This window comes from Adiantum capillus-veneris, chromosome 22 (genome assembly GCF_014529385.1).
Source record: "Adiantum capillus-veneris isolate H3 chromosome 22, ASM1452938v2, whole genome shotgun sequence".
NCBI classification, from domain to species: domain Eukaryota; kingdom Viridiplantae; phylum Streptophyta; class Polypodiopsida; order Polypodiales; family Pteridaceae; genus Adiantum; species Adiantum capillus-veneris.
Window position 1 is genome coordinate 114,049,987 of NC_140952.1, and position 13,611 is coordinate 114,063,597.

Genomic DNA, 13,611 nt, shown 5'->3' on the forward strand with positions numbered 1-13,611 from the left:
GCAACAGGCTGTAGCAACAAATTTTTGACTCATTGACCAGCTAATAGGTGTCCAAATCAAAAAGTAAAAACAGTTGTAGGCTCAGCACAACAAGGGGAAACCACAGTGCAAAACTCCAGGCAAAACACAACAGGAGACATCCTACGCGTAGGATGTCTATTGAGACATACTGCAAAGAAAATTTGACCTGACATAGACAGTGAGATTTTATCTGGCTTAAGAGTTCCAGAACTTCTTTCAGAAGTGAATTTGGACCTTGTTTGCCCATTTGACGAAGCAAAGACCGAATTCAGACTTTTTAGCGTAAATTGACCAACACCTGAGGGTAGTAGAGTTTCAGATTAGCAGACCTCATTCAGAACATCAACAATGTATAAAATACAGTAGTGGTTGAGATTAACTCTCCAGTTATACCAATCATTACTAAGATAACCTCTCGCAGATAAATGCTTTGACTCGATTGCCGAAATTAAAACGCTTGTGTACAGGTATATTGAGCAACAAAGCAAGAAGTTGTGCAAAAACTGACCCTTTTCCAGGTGAGTGGTTAGATTTTTGATAAATTTCATTGATAAGTTTGATGAATTTAAGATCAGGAAGATACATTGTTAGAGACTAGAAGGTGACCAAGGTAGCTTAGTGTCCACCGAAGAGAGTGTAACTTAGGCAAGGCTAGATCCGCTAGCACCGATTATTGAGGAAGGTAGTGATACTGACACTTCGTCAGACAAATCTTTCTTCATGATGGGTAGTCAACAGCCAGGAGGTTTCACCTATGATGGACCTATGCGAGGAGGAAGCACCTCCAAAAATCCTTTGAATGATTCCAAGCTTACTGTGATCTTCTTAGAGGGAACAAACTCGAGGGGATCCCTAGTCTATTCTGACTATCGAGGCCGCAAGTGCATTTGTATTGAAGAGATGCCGGCTCAGAGATTGGAGATAATCCGAGTATATGATGATGGAGATAGATTCCAAGACGAAAAGGGGAACCACTATCTAATAGTTAGTAACCCAGAAGATTACAACATATATGGAGATAACGTGGCGAAAGGGAAAATGGTTTCAGAAACTCAAGAACCGCCACCAAACATTGATCGGCCCGGAGCTATTTTTATGTATGATAAGAAAACAACCAGGGTTCAACTTATAACAAGAACATGGGAATCTACAAGCATGAGAGTGAGGGTATAGTCTCTTACTTTCGTAGCAAAGACCCATGCGTAAACGAATTAAGCAAAGACAAGGTTCTTTACTTATTCTCTTATGAAACTGCTACGGGGAAGGGTATAGTTTTTGTTGATAGATACGGGCGAGAATACCAGCGTATTCTCCCAGAGGAGGTAGAGAGAGCAACAGGTCCAGGAGCATCAGCATATGCCCCTGAGGAAGTGCCAAGAGCCACCTACATCCCAAGAAAGTCAACGAATCCTTTTTCAAATGATTATGACGCTACCTCACATTTCACCCGATCGCAAGCATTCAACAACCAAGACCAACCAGCAAACCAGCCATCATTGCAGGCATGGCTTCTACAGAGTGCAACATTGGAACAAGACCGAAACCGAGATGGTTATCAAGCCGCACGAGGGCTAAGGGATTTGCAAGAACCACCACTCTATTCAAGGTATCAGGCAGAGAGTAAGCCAAAGAATCAAGGGTCGACAGAGCCTGGAGGACCACCCATAGAACGAGTTCGAAGAGAAGAACCACCTCCAGCAAGAACAATTAGAAATTATGGCTTAGGAGCACCACTAGGAGAGGAACCAGCCTATTACAGAAGGCATGAGGAGGTATATCGATTAGGACGGGGAGATCCAATGATGAGGTTTGTAGACCATCGAATAATTAGACCTTCTCAAGTGAAAAAATGGGTAAACAAGAAATACACAGGAAGCATAGACCCAAGAGATCATGTAGCAGCCTTTGTGCGTGTAATTAGAGTCGAAGAGGTGTTAGACTTTCCTACCCAATTTGCAGGGTTTGGTATAACCCTAGAGGATGATGCTGCCACATGGTTTGACTCTGTAGAGCGTAGAGACTTTGAATCTATGGAGGAAGTGTTTGACGAGTTTATCAAGGAATTCTCACAAAGGGGAATAGCTCATAATACCGTCTCACAGATCCATAAATTCAAACAGAAAGATCGAGAATCTGTACGAAAGGCATCCCTAAGACTAAAAAGATATGTTAAGTTCTGTCCTGTTGAAGAACTGCCAACTCAGTTCAGACTTATGCTGATCTTCATCCAAGGACTAAGGAATGTAGATCTCTAGAAAGACTTACATATGAAGAGGAGCACTACGTTGAATGAGTTGACCAAGGAAGCTCTTTACCTGATGGACAATTGTGCGGTCTACAAAGAGGGGGAGTTCAAGGACCTTGATGACGATTCGTCTTCATAACAAAGTGGAAGCAAGTCTTCTAAGACAGCACCGAAAGGAGAAGTAGTTGTAAACCAGGAGAAGCTTGTAGATGAAGTGCTAAAAAAGATCAACTTGTACGCCAAACCCCAAGCTAAACAGCCCAAGTGGTGTGCTATTGAACAAAAATGGACAAACCATGGGACCGAGGAATGTTATTATAACAAGGGATATGTGAGAGAGAGACCTTACGCTCCCCATACTCCGGTAGCTTCCCCTCAAGTTCCATCGATGCCTAGATATCAAGCAGGCAATCTACCAGGACCTTTAGGTGTAGAAAGACGACAACCGGTGTTGGGGAAACAAACACCCCTACTAGGATTATGACCAGTTGGTATAAGATACACACCAATAGTAACTGAATCAGAGGATAAGGCTTTGGTGCCTATGCATGCATATTATGAAGATCCCAATGGATATGCAGCAAACCCTGTCTATTATCCACCGGAAGAACCCTCGACACCTGAACCATGGAGCATGATAGGAAATACAGGACCACCAACTGCTGCACAGGCAGAAGGAGAAGGGAGATATAGCTTAGATGAACGAACACTGATGTTCATAGCCAATGGAGGCATGGGCGGACAAAGACATACTTACCAACAAAGAGGAGCTCAAGGAGCACCTCAACAACCCAAGGGACCCTGCTACAAGTGTGGTGGAGACCATTGGCTGAGAGACTGTCCTCATGATGAAATCATTAGAGTCAATGCGTATTGCCCAGAATGTGGAATTACTCATTTGATTCCCGATTGCCCCAAAAACCCGAGCAAAGGAGTAAAAACAACCTTGAACATGCTAGAAACAGTACCTTCCAATGGAGGATCGAAAAATGAAACAATCATACCTATTCATGTGGTAACACGAGCCCAAGCTCAAAGAAGGACGAACGAACCCATAGTTGAAGAACCAAAAACTGACGCCCAAAGTTCAGAAACAAGAAATCAAAGAAGCACTTGGAAAGCTAGAAAGGCGCGTAGGAAAGCCAGGAAGGAACGAGAGCAAACAACCCTATCCGAGGAGTTGAAACATACAAAGGATAGATTGGAGCGGTTAGAGTATCTAGCTAGCTTAAGCTCACACACCACGGTAACTATAGCACCCAAGGAAATAGCAGAGCCCAAAAGTGCAGGATCAGGAGGATCTACACTGGCAGACAAGGTAAATGAGCAGTTGGATGCGCTTCTAAAAGCTTATGAAGCTAGGCTTAAAAAGAACCAAACCTAGGAGCAAAGGTGGATGACTTATCCATATGCAAAAATAGAAAAATAGAGGTTGGATATGTGTAAAAAGATGATCGAAACAGCTCAATCATTGATGGAAGACCCGTTGGGTAAACCTGCGAATTGGCATGAGGCACTAGCTTCAACCCCTATCCAACCAACTTTAGAGAAACATGTGGAAACAAAGAAAAAACTCACTAATTCCTATGAGTCTAGAGGAGAACCTATCATAGTGCCAAATACCATAAATGGGACAAGTGACGGGGTCCAGCCTAAAATCTTGGCAGAAATGGGTAAGGACTGTAACGGTCTAGACGATCTGTGGAAGCAAATCCATGAGGCCAACGAGGCTAATAGGATAAGTAACCACCTGAATAGCACGAGAAAAGAAAAGAGTGTGATCTTACCTCCTATTGAAGAATTTGAGGCAAGGTCGCAAATGAACTTTGAGATACATTCACAAGGGGGAGACCAAGGATCAATTAGTTCGGGGCATAGCCAACCAGACTCGCTGAGAACTTTACCCTCTTACCTAGGAGAGTATGAAGCCAAATCGGAAGTGAGAGAAATCCTATCTCAAAGACTTTCTTCTAACAAAGTGATAGATTTGCAAGGATTTATTGAGTTGTTGTCCACTCCGGTGGCATGCACAATCACATTGGCAGAACTCCTAAGGTTATGGCCAAACATGTGGACCACAGTAGGTAAATGCCTAGAAAAATTTGGAGTAAAAGACCCCACACCGAGGCTTCAGGAAGGGATCAGAGAGTTGGACAAGCCTCAACTAGACACTAGGCCAGTACCATTGAACAAGGTTGGAGAATATTGCGAGGGAGAAGATGGAAACACCACGTACCACTAGAATTCCAAGGAGTAGTTTCCAAAGCTATTCTTGACAGTGGAGTGGGAGTTTCTATCGCCACCAAGGAAATCTGGAAAAAATGGGGAAAACCAGCTTTGAGGGCTACCAGAATGAAACTGCAATTGGCAGATGGGTTCATGGAGAAGCCTCTAGGACTCTTAGAAAAAGTGATTGTCACTTCGTGCGGAATCGAGTATGAGCATACATTTGCAATAGTCGATTTCGACAAAAAGAAAAATTATGAGATCATCTTGGGACAACCATTCATGCGACAATTGAAGATGATCCAAGATTGGGGTTATGACCACATATACCTCCGACATGGCGAGACAACAACTAAAATACACCTGAAAGACCATAGTTACAAAGATGTGAACCAAACACCTGTGGAAGAGTTTGATTCAGCTACAATAGCAGGATCAGAACTCCCAGCATGGTTAGGGAAACCAAAAGAGCTATGGATGTGCGGAGCTTCACATTGTGGAATCTTAAGAAGAGAGGAATGCGTCTTAGAAAGAGCAATTGAGGACAAAGAGTATATTCCGGAACCTTTCCCTGAAGATGCCTTGGAACCTCTCGAATGGGAACACATACTAGCAACATTGGATGTCTGTGCCATTACCAACAGTCCAAGAACAAAATTTTGCGATAAGGATGGCTATGATGTATTACCCTATTACGTAGTAAGCATTATACCAGAAAAAGAGACGGTCGAACCACCAAAACAAGAAGAGTTTTACAACTCCTTTGAACATTTGGAAGTAAATGATGATGCAGATAATGAGTGTTCAGACACCTCAAGTTGTGGAAATGAAACCGAGAATATCAAGTTTTATGATTTTGCTAATCAACACCCTAGACGCCAGGAACGCTATAGGAGGAAACGAGCAGAAAACAAAGCGAGAGAGAACCTAATGCCCAGGATTAAAGGTAAAACTCACTATTTGATGCTTGTAAAAGCAGAGGATTGTGTAAAAGATCAAATATCAGGAAGAATCTCAAAAAATCAAAAAGAAAGAACACGAGAGGAAATAAAACAATTACGAAAAGCTAAAACTGAAACAAAATCACAAAAATCTCAAAAATAAAAAAAAGAAACAACAAAAGACCAAGAGAGGACCAAACTGGAGCGTAAACAGAAATATCAAGAACTGAAACGGTCTTTCCGTGAGATATGGACTACTGAAGAAGATAGTGATGGTAAAGGGGAGTCAGAAAAGGGGAAAATGAATGTACCATCACACTATCGGAAATTTACTATCCAGGATAGAAAAATCATCATGACACCACCAGTCAGGGAAAGAACCAACCAAGAATCTTACGATGGGCCTGAAAATGCAAAAAAGATAGACCTCGCAGAACCAGGTGAAAAGCCTCAGCCGGTCTATATAGCTAACGATTTAGAGCCGGAAGAAGAAGAACACCTAACACAACTTCTCAAGAAGTATAAAGATGTGTTCGCTTGGTCCTATAAAGAACTCAAAGGAGTTGATCCATCGATATGCCAGCATACAATTCCTTTGAAATCAGATGCAAAAACTAGCAAACAACGTCCTTATACATATAATGACACATTCGCTAAACGAATCAAAGAAGAGATTGATAAACTGATGGAAGGTGAATTCATCTATGAGATTGAACATACAGATTGGGTGTCACCCATTGTGGTAGTTCCCAAAAAGAATGGAAAACTGCGAGTGTGTGTAAACCTCAAAAAGGTGAATGCAGCAACCATAAGGGATAATTATCCCTTGCCAATCACAGAACATATACTTGAGCGAGTGGCCGGGAAACTGGCTTATTCCTTTCTGGATGGGTTTTCACGATACAACCAACTGGCAATAGCAAGGGAGGATCAATAGAAAACAACGTTTGCCATAGAATGGGGGATTTATCGTATCGAATTATGCCATTTGGCTTAACTAATGCCCCCACCACTTTCCAAAGGTTAATGACGCACGCATTCAAGGAATACCTAAGAATATTCTTAGAAATTTACATGGATGATCTTTGTGTACACTCTCTTCTACGAGAGGAGAATATCGACCATTTGCAAAAGGTCTTTGAAAAATGCAGGACGTATCGAATCTGTCTTAACCCGGAAAAGTGTGTATTCATGGTTAAGCAAGGCCGCATCTTAGGACACATTGTCTCCTGAAATGGCATAACCACTGACCTAGACAAAGTCAAAGTCATTATAGACCTACCTAGGCCTACTAATGCGAAACAAGTGCAATCCTTCATGGGACACTGCGGATATTATCGAAGATTCATATACATGTATGCGGTTATCGCACAACCTCTGTATCGTTTGCTAGTCAATTTCGAGTGGACCGAGGAGTGTGAAACTTCATTCCAAAAGCTGAAGGAAAACCTTATATCAGCACCTGTACTAAAAGCACCAGATTGGGAAAAGATATTCCATGTGCACATTGATGCTTCAGCATATGCCATTGGAAGTATTATGGCTCAACCTGGAGATGGAACAATGGATTTTCTAGTTTGATATGCGAGCCGACAGTTAAACAGTGCAGAAAAGAACTACACCACCATTGAGCGGGAAGGGTTAGGAATGATTTATGCTGTAAAGAAATTTCGGCATTATTTGCTCGCAAATAAATTTGTGTTCTTCACAGATCATCAAGCTCTTTTGTATCTGGTAAATAAACCTTGCAACACAGGGAGAATCGTACGTTGGTTTATTATATTGCTAGAATTTGACTTCACAGTGGTGGTCAAAAAGGGTAAAACCCATCTACGAGCGGATCATCTTTTAAGGATACACAACGGGGAAGCTCCTGAAGGAGTAGATGATGACATACCATATGCGTATCTTTTCAACGTTGAAATGGTACCCAAATGGTCTCAGGAAATTGTGAGCATTCTTTCCTTTGGAAGTAAGTTTGATAATATGGAATACAGATCCAAACAGCAAACAATACGACAAACAAAAAACTTCCAGTTGATAGCAGGACGGCTGTATCATCTTGGAATGGACCTAATCCTACGATGTATAAATCTGGAAGAATTCGAGTGCTACCTTGCAGAGACACGTGTCCAGGGTTGTGCATTTCATTGTTCAACAGTGAAAACACACCAGAGACTCAAACAGTTAGGGGTTTATTGGCCAATTATGTATGTAGACACACATTCTTATGTTACCAATTGTACTATATATAGTGCCAAAAGACCAGTGGATCACGCAACTTTGTTTCAGATAAACATAGCACCTGCATGGAGTCAATATATCATTGACTTCTTAACCACCAGGACGTTCCCTGAGAACATCACAAGAGCACGAAAAAAAGCTATAGAGCTGGAAGCTCGTGACTTTCAGTTAATTGGGAACCAACTCTATAAGTGGGGAAAGGACAATCAACTTAGAATCTATGCAAGTGAAAGCGAATACCTGTTGATTCTAGAACATGCACATAGTGGAATAAGTGGAGGCCATTTTTCGGGCGATAAGACGACAAAAATTGTCTTAACGGCAGGAATTTGGTGGCCTACATTGCACATGGATGAAGAGTTTGTAAAGCGTTGTGACGCATGTCAACACACCAAGGTGCCAATAAAACGAGATGAGATGCCATTACGGCCAATGATGGGAGCAAGAGCATTTGCAAAATGGGGCATTGATTTTGTGGGACCTATAGCACCCCCTGCATATCGCACCCATACCCAATATATCATTGTGGCTATGGACTATCTCACAAAATGGGTCAAAGACAAGGCAACACAAAAAGCTGATGCACGCACCACTGCACAATTTTTGTATGAGAATGTTTTGTACGTTACGGGTTACCAATAGAAATTGTCAGTGATCGTGGGACACATTTTCTCAATGAAGTGATTGAATACCTGCTAGAGGACTTCATGGTCATACATAGAAAATCTGCACCATACCATCCACAAGCCAATGGGTAAGCTGAGGCCACAAATAAAACACTATGCACGGTTCTCACGAAAATAGTGTCAGAATCAAGAACAGATTGGGATCAGCAGCTACACTCAACACTATGGGCATACAGGGTAGCTTACAAAACATCAATCGGAACAAAACCATACAACATGGTGTTTGGCCTAAATGCTATACTACCCATAGAGTTTTTAATTCCAACTCTACGAGTAGCAAAAAGCTTAGAATGGACAGGGCATGAGCTCTCTTCAAGAATTGATGATCTTGAAAAGCTAGATGAACTCCGCTTACGAGCTGTCGCTTCAATCTATGCTAAAAAGAGAAGACAAAAATAATTTTTTGACAAACATGGGTGATCTAAAGAGTTCAAAACAGGTGATTACGTACTTGTTTATACCTTGAAGCAGCATGCCAAAAAACTTAAGAAGCGAGGGATGGGACCATTTGTGATTAGTGATCTATTACAAAGTGGAGCTGTCATGCTTGCTACATTAGCAGGTGAAGAAATGCCAAACTGGATTAGTGGATGTAGACTGAAGAGATATCATCTACCACTCACACAGGAGATGCTCCAACAAATCCATCAAGGAAAGCAAAGAATGAAGGAAAAACAGAGAGTACGAGAGGAAGATCAAGCAGAAGCATAAGAACGCATTGCAAAAAGAAGACTTCTGCGACAACAACAACAAAATGGACCACCATTGCGAATCAATGCCATTCGATTGACGAAGTTGGATGAAGAAATGGTGGAGTCAATAATTGCGGTCAAAGCGGGCAACAATCAAGTTGAATCAACAGCCTTGCTTGATTCTGGGGCTCAAGCAAATTTGATCTCTTACGGATTATACCAACAACTCAAAGTCACAGGTCAACTTCATCCTACTCCTCAAGTGCTGGAAAGTACCACATCCCACCTATTGAAAACATTGGGATGGACTATATTGCATGTACAGATACATCAATATATTTACCCACACAAATTCTATGTGGTGGCAAATGAAAGCACACAACACCCAATGATGTTGGGGCAACCTTGGCGAAAAGAGTACAATGTGCAAATAGATTGGAAAGCAAAGGCAATCAAAATTCAGCATGAACATGAACAACAGGTGATAGCCTTTGCTCAACAATACCAGAATGATAAGCTGCAAGCCATGCAATCACTGGAACAGAAGCCAAAAGCAAAAATGCCATCAAAGAACGACCTGATAACCAAGACCAACAATCAGGTAAAAGCCAACCATGCTAATTACAGACATATGGAGTCACCGACCGCAATGCAAAGATCTAGGTTAGCAAAACAAAGAAAACAAGTATAGATGCGGAAGGATAGAAATGCCATGGTGGACAAACAACAATCGACCAACAAAATTCCAACAAAGCAGATGGTTCAACCACAAACCAAGGGCATAAAACAGATATGGATCCCTAAGAAAATACTTATCCATAACCCAAATGTCACTCACATTTGGATACCAATGCAAAAGCAAAAGGAACTCCCTTCAGTACAAGCACCAACGGAAGGCAGACAATTGCATTTCAAAAAGGAAAACCGCTTTATGTGGATGCCAATCAACAACAAACCAATGACAAACAAGAAAGTGCCAAACCATCTACAAAAACTGGCAGGAACTAAATACCAATTGAAAGCAAAGGCAATACGGTCCATAACCATTACGGCCCAGCCAATTCTCTCCTTAGTCACAGCTACGGCTGTATCAACAGTGTCGGCAAAGCAAGTGCCTTTTGCAAAAAAGACAATTAAACAAAGAGCAATAGAGTTACAGATGTTACTTGCAAAGAAAACAGAAAAACTCGAGGGCGAATGCCAATAAGCATCTTGCTTATTCCCTTCTCTTGCACAACATTACTTTTTCCATGCATTGACCGAGTATGCATAAAGTAGGGCTAGAGTAATCGGCCAGGCATTAGCACAACTTTTTCAACCTATGCACGGCACATACTCTGAGGCGATACCTTGTCGTCCGGGAGGACTCTGACTAGGAGGGGGGGAGGCATTCTCAAATGCGGAACCAATAACAGAAACAGAAAAAAAGGGCATGATTTTTGACTATTTTAAGGGTTGTTGTTTGATTGCGAAATTTTTTGGAAGTAACCCAAGTATAGATGCCCTTATACAGCATGTATCCACAGGTATATGGGGCCAAACACCAAATCAAGCCCCTAGGTGTGTGCATATAAGTAGAAATAGCCATTTTTCGGACAAAATATTGGTAAAACGGAGAAATCCGGCCATAAAAATTTCATGCGAGTGTATATAATGTTTTGCGGTGATGTTTGTGATTTATTATGTATTTTGGGGATTTTATGGGTTTGATTTTCTATTTTCCTTTTAATTTTACTAATTTCTGACAGAAAAACTTCAAAAATACAAAAAGCAGGTGAAAAACAGTCGTGATGAAAAACAAAAAATATGGGGATGATCAGTGACTATAGGACAACCTATGGTACAGTGGGGGTGCAATTATGAGATTGGAGCGGAAAGCGTGTTTTGGCCAGGTTTTGACAGAAATGCTAATTTTTTGGTAAACAGAGCAAATGGATTCCAAATCAAGAAATTTTTGAGCCTAAACTGCATTTCGTAAGAAGATAGGAGCACATGTCAAATTTCATGAAAAGTGGTTCAGGGACCTCCATTATAAGAAATTTTCACCCCATTTTTAGCTCATTTTCACTATTGACTTTGTGGAGAGAGCTTCTGCCACCTACAGCGGACCCACCTTCCAGCAGCTTCTACGACGCGCACGACTACCCGACGAGCTCCAGACATGAGAGGTAGGCTCACCACCTTGAGCTTTTCGCCATGTTTGTCATTTTGTCGCGAAAACTAGCGTAGGGGTCACACGGCGATAGAGACCTACAAGTAGAGACGACGGCCTAACGGCTAACCCGAAAGCAACAAGAATTCATCGGCAGCTTAACCTAGTCTAGAAGACCAGTCCTGGATGTTCAAAGGCAGTAGGAAACCATCGGAAAAAACCCTAATTCCCAGAAACCCGCGAGAGGCCACCAAATGGGAAATCGGCGAAACGGCGACCAAATGCTACCAAAATTCATGGGTAGGTGCATCTCGACATGCTCGACAAGTCTATATGACCCGCATGACCAAAAAGTGACCCGAAGCGGCACTAAACTTCAGAAATGGCATCAGACGCAAAGCGTCAAATTGCACTTGCGACCAAACCGCAAGTCCGTTTGCCACCAAACTTCACGAGCAGCCTTCCTAGACCATCAACAACCAAGTCCTATGGTGGTAGACCACCACAAATCATCGAAGGTATGTGAACACAACCACGGGTGCTTCTAGAGCGATAAATTGCCAAATGGAGCTCCGGTGAAGCCAAAGTCGTATAAAACCATACGGCAAGGATCCCCAAGGGATCGGGAAGCTATGGAGACCAACATCAAGAAATTTCAATGCCAAAAAGCACTCCAAAAGTTAGAAAACGGCTCGGAGGCTGTGAAGTCCACACAGGGAGTTATTCTCTATCCATTTGACTTTTTTGTTGAAATTAGGCTCAAAAGGGACTTGGGGGGGCAAAGGGTAAGCACTGGGAGCACCAGCAATGAAAAAATCACCAGGAGACATCCTACGCGTAGGATGTCTCAAGGACACTTTTGGGCACAACCTCCAACATTTTTCATCATGCACATTTACCGAATGACATTTACAAGCTATCTACCAAGTCTCATCACATTTGGACCAAATTTGACCTCATATGCATGAAAAAACGCAAAGTTAGGGCATAGAGGCAATAATGGGCCATAGACCTACCAAATCTTGTCTAAATCCCATGAAACTTGCACAACACATTCACCAACATCTCAACAACCAATCTGTGTGGTCAGAAGGAAAAAATAATGAAATAGACATCCTAGGATGTCTATTTGACTTTTTTGACATGCAAGGGATGTTTTATCATTCGAGATCCAATCACCTCATCATCAGGAGCCCATATATCAAGTTTGAAGCCATTATAATCACTTTTGACCCCCAACACCTTCAAGATACACTTTTTTGAACCCAAAAACACCACACAGAGCCTTACAAGCATCAAATCTTGTCCAAATTCAAATCCAAGCATATAGCCATGTTCCATGAGCCATACACTACCAGCATGTCAAGAATGAACCAATTTTTATGAAAAAGACATCCTACGTGTAGGATGTCTAGATGAAAATTTTTAGCCAGATTTGCACTGTGAGCACATGCACAGCTTCACAAGTTCTTTTTAAGCTTTATTTTCAATTTTCAAGTCATTTGGATAAGCAAAACTCAGTTTCGCAACTAATATGAAAAAACGCTAACTTCGGACTACTGAGTACAACAGGATCTATGGCAGCCTCGAAGTCACCGGCAAAGAAGAAGAGAATGACGATCAAGGATTACCTGGAAGAAGTGGAACCCTTCGTCATTCCAGAAGGAACACTAAAGCCCACCAACACATGGATACAAGAGGATCTGTTAGAGTCCAACGACCTAAAGATCTACCAAGGAGTGTTCAAAGACACTGAAGGCAATGTTATAGAGCTACCAATGCTTCCGAGATAACTCAATGAGTTCGTACGAAGCAAAATGGCCGGATACTTGGAGAAGATTGATCTCCACAACTACTTTGAAGAAATACCGGTAAGAGTGGACATCAAGAGAGTCTGGGAGTTTGTGACAAGCATCAAGGAGGATGGAGTCGCCAAAGTAACAGATTTACAAGGTAGACCAAAAACAGAGATAATAATCACTGAGCGGGTTTTAGCAGATGCACTAGACCTCTCCAACGAGGGGGATAGTGTAACAAAAAGAAGAGATGAGGTCAAGGTGTACAAAGAGAAAAAGGAGAATTACACCTTTGAAGACATTGCGAACCCAAGAGTGGCAATCATGATACAGTTATACAACCATTACTTCCACATGTGCACGAAGAGGCCACAAAAGTATAGGATGCCGCCAGGTGCAATTGCCACGACATTCACGTGGGCAATGATGAAAGGCACCCCAAAGATAATCAACTATGCGGCATATGTACATGACAACCTAGTGAAGATGGGTAACAAGAAGCCGACCTACATAGTGCTAGGAGAACTCATCACCAAGGTGATTTATGGGGCACTACACACAAAAGGAAGGTGGCCTGACCCCCCGTCTCAGAATGATATGATGAGGTT